This window comes from Saccoglossus kowalevskii, chromosome 7 (genome assembly GCF_978046115.1).
Source record: "Saccoglossus kowalevskii chromosome 7, keSacKowa6.1, whole genome shotgun sequence".
Classification (NCBI taxonomy): Eukaryota; Metazoa; Hemichordata; class Enteropneusta; family Harrimaniidae; genus Saccoglossus; species Saccoglossus kowalevskii.
This window is the reverse complement of record NC_140647.1, coordinates 3,819,675-3,830,321: the sequence shown is the minus strand read 5'-3', so window position 1 is coordinate 3,830,321 and position 10,647 is coordinate 3,819,675.

Here is a 10,647-nt window from a genome sequence, read left to right as displayed (position 1 = left end):
ACTGACAAGGGTGTCGTTGGCTTTCTGACGTGGTGTACATATTTATCCAGACTTCTTATGCACTGCAAACAAAGCCAAAATAAACCTCCTCCAAATAATGGCAATTTTGTTATCTATTAAACGCCAATTTACTTATCGTGGGCTATTGTAAGTACTTAACCGCCCGCCGTGTGGTCTCTAACTTTTGGCTCGCCCCGGCGCGTGCTACTGAAACAATTGGAGAATCGGGATGGGCGTTGGGGCAGGCAATAGCTATTATAAAATAGTGACGAGCAGACTCTATCGTATGCGCCTGACAGTTTACAAAAAAAAAATTAAAATCAATACTTCCTTGTTTATCGCTATATACGAATGCCTAGTATGGACCCGCGGGTGTGTATGGCACTTTTCGATCATGCAGACGAATATTCTAAAGCTTTGCAAGGTAAAACACTTATCAAAGGAATCCCATTTCGTCTCGAATAATAAGGAAGATTTGAAGCTCATTTAATAGAAAATTGAACATGCTTTCTTGACATTTCAGCAATGATGTTCTCTCAAATAAACTAATTTGCATATTACACTCCTCCCCACTGTAAAAGCATTAATTTTCACGTTTATCATATAGTCTAATTTAACTATTTCACCAGGATTTAAATTCCTGATTTTTTTCAGTACAAGTTCTATTTTAGTGGATCTCACTTATCTGTGAAAATAGAGACATTATGATCATTAAATTGGGATTAATGTATTTACAGTGTTTTGGCAGGCTTGAAACATCAAACATTACAATATTTTCGATGTTGATTCAAGAAAAAAATTCCCAGTTTTTGCAAGTAGATTTCATTTCATTTTGATTACTGTTCCATTTGTACGGCCGATTTTTATTGTTTATATCAAACTTTAAAACACGGCTCATGCGTAATGTCCAATTAATAATTAGAGAACACAAACGTAATTTTCTTTGGTTGAAGGATGCTTTATCTTTTCTGCAACGGAGTTTGAACATTAATGCCGTAGGAGACCAAGGAGCTTAAATGGCATGCAACAACTAACGATGGCTTCCTTGTTCGATCGTATGACACGAACAGCTGACTTTCGGCCTAGTTTTGGATTTGGACCGCATTAAAGGCTACATTACATTCTTCATCCCGGTACTCGTTGAGTTGCCATGGAGACTTTTTGTCTCTCCTTGTCGTCTATGAGTAGAACAAAGAGTCAACAAACCGAGAATATACGAAGCCTACAAAATACTGAGAGCAAGTAGATAAAAAATAAATCGTCTTTGCTCAACTAGCGCCAAAATTAGGTAAAACGCGCGCAGTTTTAGCATGCATCTTTACAACTGCATTGACATTTGTTGAGCTGGTAACATTGCTCTCATCGACATTAATCACTATATTCGTGGATTATTCAAAACTCCCACTTTTGGTGAGTACCGTACGACGTTCTTGACATTAACAAAGCATCAATGCAAAATGTAAACACGCGTTGATAAGTTATTTTTAAGTTTATTTACGATCTAAAGGTGAGAGACAATTGTTCATTATTGCAAAACCACCATTTAATGGTAAACGTTAAAGTTATTCTTCAGATAACCTTGTATTGGTGAATTGTAACGATGTCCTTCACACAACGCGTGTGAAATACAAGAATTTTGAGCGCGTTGCGTGACGAATATGAATCTTTACAAGTTTGATGAGTTGAGACCCACTATTTATATCGAACACGATTTATTATTAGATGATTCAAATATAGTTCTGGTAGCGCGTGTTTCCTATTATACGTCCTGGCCCATTAAGTGTGCACAAGTAGCAACTTAAAGTGACATGTTTCCATGGAGACTTTTTTCCAAAGGGACTTGTTCTCACTTATACAAAATACCATTGCAAATGAATCACAATGGATGTTCATGATAAGTATTGGACGTCATAATATTAACGGCCAAAACGTTTGTGAAGATATATTTTTATTGTGAAAGTTGACTTTTACAGTTCGGCGTTCAAAGTTTAATACCGTGACCGTGACCCCTGGGTTGCCCACTTCGCTATATTGCGGTACTGTACGCCTCGGCGGTAGAAGACGTGAAACTGACGGAACAGCCGACTAATTTCCAGTGGACCGACTACGGCAGACCAACGCCAGCGAGCTTGGACGGACGTGATGAACCTGGATGAATCCGACATTGATTGCCACCTAGTTTAACCCAGACAATATTACATTTATTTCTAATCACTGCTTTGTTTTCGAAGATTCAAGTATCGTATTTCTACATTAGCTATGGAAACCACATGATCATTTACTCGACTAAGTGATGCAATTGATGTCAGTTTGGTGGTGATACAAGTCCCAGTTATTTTTATTGAACAATACTGTACAATTTTATGACACATTAAATCACGAAATACTTATCATTGCGTGATTACAATAATCATAGACGAGAGATTTTAATTAAATCATTAAAAAAACATGCTCACGCGATGTCAACGCGTAAATTATTATTTCAGTGACGTCGCGCTGTTCAGAATGTCCGCCACTCCAGCCAATCAAAGTACTGATTGCAGAGAGTTGACTGATATCATGAACTTTTATTTGATCTGAAAAAATACGTTGGTGATTGTGGCATAATCTTAATAGCTTTATTGTAAATCACAACAGTTTTTTCAGCAGAACAACTATTTTTGTATCAAATACGATCGACGATATAACTGAGATGTTATACTCCATAGCTGTGCATTCTTACTGTAACACTGTCTTCAAATTATTCTAATATCTACCGAAATTATGAATAAATTACTGACTTGTGTTCACTGTTATAATTGTTCCAAATAGACGTTTTCAAAAACTTTCGCTGCCAAAGAGGTTTTTCGGACGTCATATTCTTCAAACCAATAAATTTCTACTGATAAAACAACTACAAAACTACATTTCGTATTACCTTGCATAATGTAAATGTACAGTGACTGTAGATTTAACACAAATATCTTGACACTTGACAATAAGCTCTTCGATTCATTTAAATTATTTCATGGGATATTTTTGGCTAAACATTATATTTGAAATTTAATGCAACTGTAATCTAAAGAATAAAACTGTATTTCCATGCTTTGTTTAGTTTTTCTGATACCCTGTAAATGAGGAAAAGAACAGCGCCCTAAAATTGTGATAAATTTACCGGAATAAATAATCTGTTGAGAGCTTGGAGTGTATATCTGCTTGTTCTGAATGATTTGAGCAAGTTTCGCAGCCAAACTTAATAAATCGTTACTGCAGTCAACGTTTAGCATTACCACGATGGCTGCGAGTTCCTGCAATATGCATAGCTTAAGGTCTCATGCTACTAATCAACCAATGGCTGCTCGTAGCCAATTTAAATGCCTTGCAAGAACCAATGAAATTTTTTAAACATTTATTTTCTCAGGTGCTCCCTGTTTGAGGGCGTAATCACCTGGGTCAAAGGTGAGACCAACATGTGGTCTTTTGTTTACTACTTAGCGGCTGTGTACCTGTGGGTTTATTCTGTGTGTATTTGGATGTTCTAATCTTGGTCTAATCTTTCCAGTAATTTCTCTTGGTGCAATCCAAATACAGTAGGTGTGTCTTGTTTACCTGAGATTTGCAAGAGTTTGAGCTGGCCAACATGTTATTTTTTTCATATGGTTTATTACTGGCATGTTGATTTCCCATTTTTGAGCCATGTTTTCAACTTTCTTTATCATTTTCACATAGCTATCTCGTCATATGTTAACATTGTCGTCTATGGAAATTAGTGGTATGAGCCCATAATGTATATTGCTCACTTCTGACCACGCAGATAACGTTTATTAAAACAAAAATAGACAGCTTAGCGACTGCTTACAGCGCCCTCGTCGTTCAATACAATGTTCATGGGCATAATTTACTGACATGACTGAGAGGTCAACACACAGCTCACAATTGCCTATTGGCCTCGATGACCATACTGTGTTTACGTTTATTTAAAGGGAAACCGCTCAATCCCATGGATTGTACCAAAGAATCATGGGACACTGTTGTTTATGTTGTTTACAATGTTAATCTATCTTTTGTTATCCATTGTTATTTTAATCCAGAATGTAAATTTGTTGTGAGATTAGGCTTAACTGGAAGGTGCCCCTTTAATAAGTTTTGTTCCGTACACCGGGTTTCATGAAAGCGTGAATTTGGTATTTGCTCTTCATTTAAATCTAAAGGAGATGTTTTCATTGGCTGGAAAAACCATCGGTGACGTCTATTACCCACGAATCTTTTAGGGTTTCATCAATTATTGACCGATTTACCGCCATGAACTCATACCATTGATTCCATAGAAATTGTGTAAAACAGTGATTTGTTCGCTGAAGACAATTTAAATGAGTGTCAGTACAAGGAGTACCATTATCGCTTGACACAGAAAAAATGTAAAAACGAGCCAGTGTCAAAGAAGAGATTAAAGGTTAACTGACCACAGTGGAGTTCTTTATGGGCGGTATTCATCCGCTAACTTAAGGCATTTTAATTTATAAACATGACTAGTCTTTGTCTGATATTACAATATTGACAAAGATATATTTTAAACGTAGAATGATTGAAGCGGCACAGCCATCGCAACGTACCGTGATCGAATGGGTCCATATGCTACGTATACAAAATTCAATGTTTTACATGCGCGCTATCCGCGCTGTCGTAAGATTTTAAAATGTCGTATTTCATTTTCTCCACGTTGGATTCTTTCACAACAAATCATATGTGTCCAAAACTTTACGTTCAATAAATCCTTCCGTGAGGGTTATATTGTAAATCAAACATCATGCACAAAATGTTGTCATTGTTGGTCAATCTAGCCTTACAAAGGCTGACGTGCAAGTGAGCCCGTCGGTGAGGGCGAAGTAACGTAAATTGGGGGTCTTGTAGGTTTATTTTCTTTTATTAGACAATTTGTATCACTGGAATCTCTGGTTGTCAAGTGAAATTAACACTGCCTTGGTCATATCTTGAACATATCGTGACATTGTGTTAATTAGTTGTCGTCACGGTTATGCCGTGACGTCACTGTTTCCAAAAAGATTTGGCGTACGCCTACACAACTGCTGATCATCGTCTTCTGCGCTTGTGCCACACTTCCGTATAACCACGATTATACAAAGCTATATCAAGTTCACCGTTGGCACAATTATAATCTGAATACGCGACAGAATAGACAATTCTATTGTAAGTATGCTTGAGATTTTTCATTCAAGTTTCAAGATAAATAAATCAGGCTGAGCCAGTACGATATACTAACATCGCTCATCCAAAACAAACTGAGCGTAAAAATGGCGTACAATCATCTACAGAAAAAAAGTCTAAAAAAAATCGACTGGATGAGCTTGATTGTACAGGGAGGACATGGAAGGACAGCTGGTACAGGTTACAGGAAATAAAAAAAGGCATTTTACATAGTGAGACCGATGTCAATCATACCCAAAAGATTGAAAGTTTTATTCAAAATTGGTGTGAGAACCGTGACGTTAGCCTGAAAACAGGAGAAAAAAAAGACATGACGCACCATACAAGAAGACTTTACAATATAGGGATTAAATGTAATCATTTAAAGTTTTCTTCAAAATACAGGTTATTCCCCAATTACGTGCACGTATAACAAACTTTAAAGACACTTTAAAGAAAATTCCATAAAATCACAGATCGGATAAATACTGTTTCAAAACAGTCAATATTTTTGTTATGAAAATTCAATTATCAATTCATTTCAAATGGTTTTAAATATATTTTACACACCAAATATTTATCAACCCCAAATGGGAGCGGAGAATGTGTCGCCGAAAACTCTAGTAGACAAGTAAATGTGTACAAATGCGTACGATGCAACTGGGTAGTTTTGGGCGAGATATTGTCTGATACATTTGGGTAGGCATTTTAATTCAATGATGCAAATGCGCAATATTGTTGAACCTGGTTAATTTGGGCGTTACACAACGTTTATCGGCTAATTTCTAAAAGACGAATATGGTTTGGATTTTAAATTGTATCTATTGCCACCAGGCTCACCTTGCCAGCTTTGAAGGTGGCATTGATTTGAAGTCAGCGGTAATATTACACTTTGTTTTGCGAAATGCGGTGAGTTTATCTATTCAGTTAGAAATGGTAGACTGCAGGTGATATTACCAACTTTCAATAGGTTCAAAAACCTAACTGGTCATCAGATAAGGATGCTCCAAAAATTATCACACACAAATCAGTTGAACCTCTGAGAACGTCAGTGGTTTCGGCAAGATGGTCGCCATTTTAAAAATGATAATACCTAATTTTGGGGCGTTTTTATTTTTCAAAACGTTTGTTGGATCCTAGTTATTAGATCGCATGGCTTTTCGAAGGGTCACACACCAGATCACAGTGAGAATAGTTGTCGTGTAGCTACTAAGGTCAGTGTACGTATACAGATGTTGCAATAGAACCCTCTGTGTCGGCAGACGTGGTATTTCCACATGTTTGCGCTGAATAACACGTAATACATCGTACAGAAGTGATTAAGCAAAGAATGCAAATATTGATGTCTGGACGTAATGATGTTATTCTGTCATGATAGATCCTGCGATGGCTGATATACGATTATATTTTCCAGAATTCACACAGCTATTCAGTTTACACTATATATCCTGTGATGGCTGATATACGATTATGTTTTCCAGAATTCATACAGCTATTCAGTTTACACTATATATCCTGTGATGGCTGATACACGATTATGTTTTCCAGAATTCACACAGCTATTCAGTGTACACTATATATCCTGTGATGGCTGATATAAGAGTATGTTTTCCAGAATTCATACAGCTATTCAGTTTACACTATATATCCTGTGATGGCTGATATACGATTATGTTTTCCAGAATTCACACAGCTATTCAGTGTACACTATATATCCTGTGATGGCTGATATACGATTATGTTTTCCAGAATTCACACAGCTATTCAGTTTACACTATATATCCTGCGATGGCTGATACACGATTATGTTTTCCAGAATTCATACAGCTATTCAGTTTACACTATATATCCTGTGATGGCTGATATACGATTATGTTTTCCAGAATTCACACAGCTATTCAGTTTACACTATATATCCTGTGATGGCTGATATACGATTATGTTTTCCAGAATTCACACAGCTATTCAGTTTACACTATATATCCTGTGATGGCTGATATAAGAGTATGTTTTCCAGAATTCATACAGCTATTCAGTTTACACTATATATCCTGTGATGGCTGATATACGATTATGTTTTCCAGAATTCACACAGCTATTCAGTTTACACTATATATCCTGTGATGGCTGATACACGATTATGTTTTCCAGAATTCATACAGCTATTCAGTTTACACTATATATCCTGTGATGGCTGATATACGATTATGTTTTCCAGAATTCACACAGCTATTCAGTGTACACTATATATCCTGTGATGGCTGATATACGATTATGTTTTCCAGAATTCACACAGCTATTCAGTTTACACTATATATCCTGTGATGGCTGATATACGATTATGTTTTCCAGAATTCACACAGCTATTCAGTTTACACTATATATCCTGTGATGGCTGATATACGATTATGTTTTCCAGAATTCACACAGCTATTCAGTTTACACTATATATCCTGCGATGGCTGATATACGAGTATGTTTTCCAGAATTCACACAGCTATTCAGTTTACACTATATTGCGAGTGTCGCATCAAAATTATGCGTATAAATGTAAATAAAAAATAAGTAGACCGACCAAGGAGGCGAGTACAAGTAATAATAAGTATACTGATTAACGTACTGCAAGACTCGACTTAAGTAAGCCAGGCGAGGTATACCAACAGTGACTAGTACCCATCTCTTTGATTGGTTATTTACATGTACATGTAGTCGTTGGAGACATACTAGATATCACTGAACTCATATCTTTTTGAAAGCTTACCAATGTCTGAAGTAATGAATAAGAAAGACATTTACAGATGTACTTAAAGTATGTACTAACATATTTAGATTATATGTGTTAGACCCCTTGCAGAGCTTCTCAATTCCAGTCTGGATCTTGATTTTCAGATGATTATTAGACGTGACTGCACATAACATAATGCTCAATAACAAGGAGAAATACGTGTAGCTTACAAGAGGCACATTTGAAATATCTCCCCAAAGCATTGGGTCATTAATATTAAACTAAACTCTTGAACTCGGCTGAAAATCCCCTTAATTTATGGGTCAAATTTGAATGTAAAGTAAACGTGGAATGGGTGAGTTATTTGCGCCATGTTATTATTATAAAGTATGCACTCTAACATTGTTTACATTTTAAAAACACAACTGGTTGAGAGACAGGACACAAAAATATGATTTAACAGTGTCTGTTTTTCGACTGTGTTTGGGGTATTGGACGATAGATGAAAGTGTGAATTAGTTTCCTTTTAACCACGCCATTATGCAATTGCTCTCAAATTATCATTAAAAGTATATTTTAACATTTACTGGTACACGATTTATTGTTGATGATGATGATGATGGGTTGTTTTAAGGTAAGTTGGGGGATTCTGACGGAAATTGAAACTCAAGAAAATTTACTTTATTGATATTATACGTGTCTGGGGCCAGTCGAATACGTTCGCATCGTTTAGCATATGCTGCTAACTTTAATTGGATCGATTCCTCATTACATTAACATATTTATTTTGAAAATATTTACAAATATATAATGACAATATTTTTTTAATGTGGTCAATATAACTATAGTATAATTCTGTCATATTTGGAAAAATGTACATGTTATTAAATTCCTATTTTTGCAGTATTACACACAATGTCATATACAAAGATAAATGTATATACAAATTAAGTCATTAGATCTTAGATACATTTAACATAAAGCATTTTTTGGAAAATTGTTTGATAGTTTGGGCTTGAGTGTGTATGTATGAACCATATTAAGGTAAATTACACATTTCATAACTAATATTTTAACCAGTATTTAAGAATGTCATTTTACAGAAAAATACCTTTATTTGATATTTTAGGTTGAAAATTGTATTCTAAAATATGTATTGATTAATAGAATCAAATTTGCCGTGTTTAGAATATATTTCAACATAAACCACTTTCATTTTTACATATAGAATTAAGGGGTTGTATGTAGTCTGAATAAATAACATAAAACATTAAATCAATCACAAAATGTTACAACGGAAATATATAGAAATGTTTTCATCCCATCTTTAAGGTTATTTCTGAGTTCTACTTTAAAATACATTTCTGAATATATCAGTAGTCTAATGGACATAATTATTTTATTTTGATATAATTGAATAACTTTTCAAAATACATATTTCGTTTTTAGTGTTACTTTGGAACATGTGACATGTGATGTCTGATGTCATTGGGCGTGTTCGTTAATTCATGGACTCTCTTGTTGGCAAATACAATATAGTTTTACGCATTATCAGAGAAAAGAAGTAACTTTGCTGTTACAGCTCCCTGGTTACAAAGACTACTGAGCCAAAGGGCCGCCACGATTTGCAATTGACGATTGATTTATACTTTTAAAATAAATTGCAATCTTATATAGAAATACAATGTAAATCAAACTCAATTAAATTGCAATCTTATATAGAAATACAATGTAAATCAAACTCAATTAAATTGCAATCTTATATAGAAATACAATGTAAATCAAACTCAATTAAATTGCAATCTTATATAGAAATACAATGTAAATCAAACTCAATTAAATTGCAATCTTATATAGAAATACAATGTAAATCAAACTCAATTAAATTGCAATCTTATATAGAAATACAATGTAAATCAAACTCAATTAAATTGCAATCTTATATAGAAATACAATGTAAATCAAACTCAATTAAATTGCAATCTTATATAGAAATACAATGTAAATCAAACTCAATTAAATTGCAATCTTATATAGAAATACAATGTAAATCAAACTCAATTAAATTGCAATCTTATATAGAAATACAATGTAAATCAAACTCAATTAAATTGCAATCTTATATAGAAATACAATGTAAATCAAACTCAATTAAATTGCAATCTTATATAGAAATACAATGTAAATCAAACTCAATTAAATTGCAATCTTATATAGAAATACAATGTAAATCAAACTCAATTAAATTGCAATCTTATATAGAAATACAATGTAAATCAAACTCAATTAAATTGCAATCTTATATAGAAATACAATGTAAATCAAACTCAATTAAATTGCAATCTTATATAGAAATACAATGTAAATCAAACTCAATTAAATTGCAATCTTATATAGAAATACAATGTAAATCAAACTCAATTAAATTGCAATCTTATATAGAAATACAATGTAAATCAAACTCAATTAAATTGCAATCTTATATAGAAATACAATGTAAATCAAACTCAATTAAATTGCAATCTTATATAGAAATACAATGTAAATCAAACTCAATTAAATTGCAATCTTATATAGAAATACAATGTAAATCAAACTCAATTAAATTGCAATCTTATATAGAAATACAATGTAAATCAAACTCAATTAAATTGCAATCTTATATAGAAATACAATGTAAATCAAACTCAATTAAATTGCAATCTTATATAGAAATACAATGTAAATCAAACTCAATT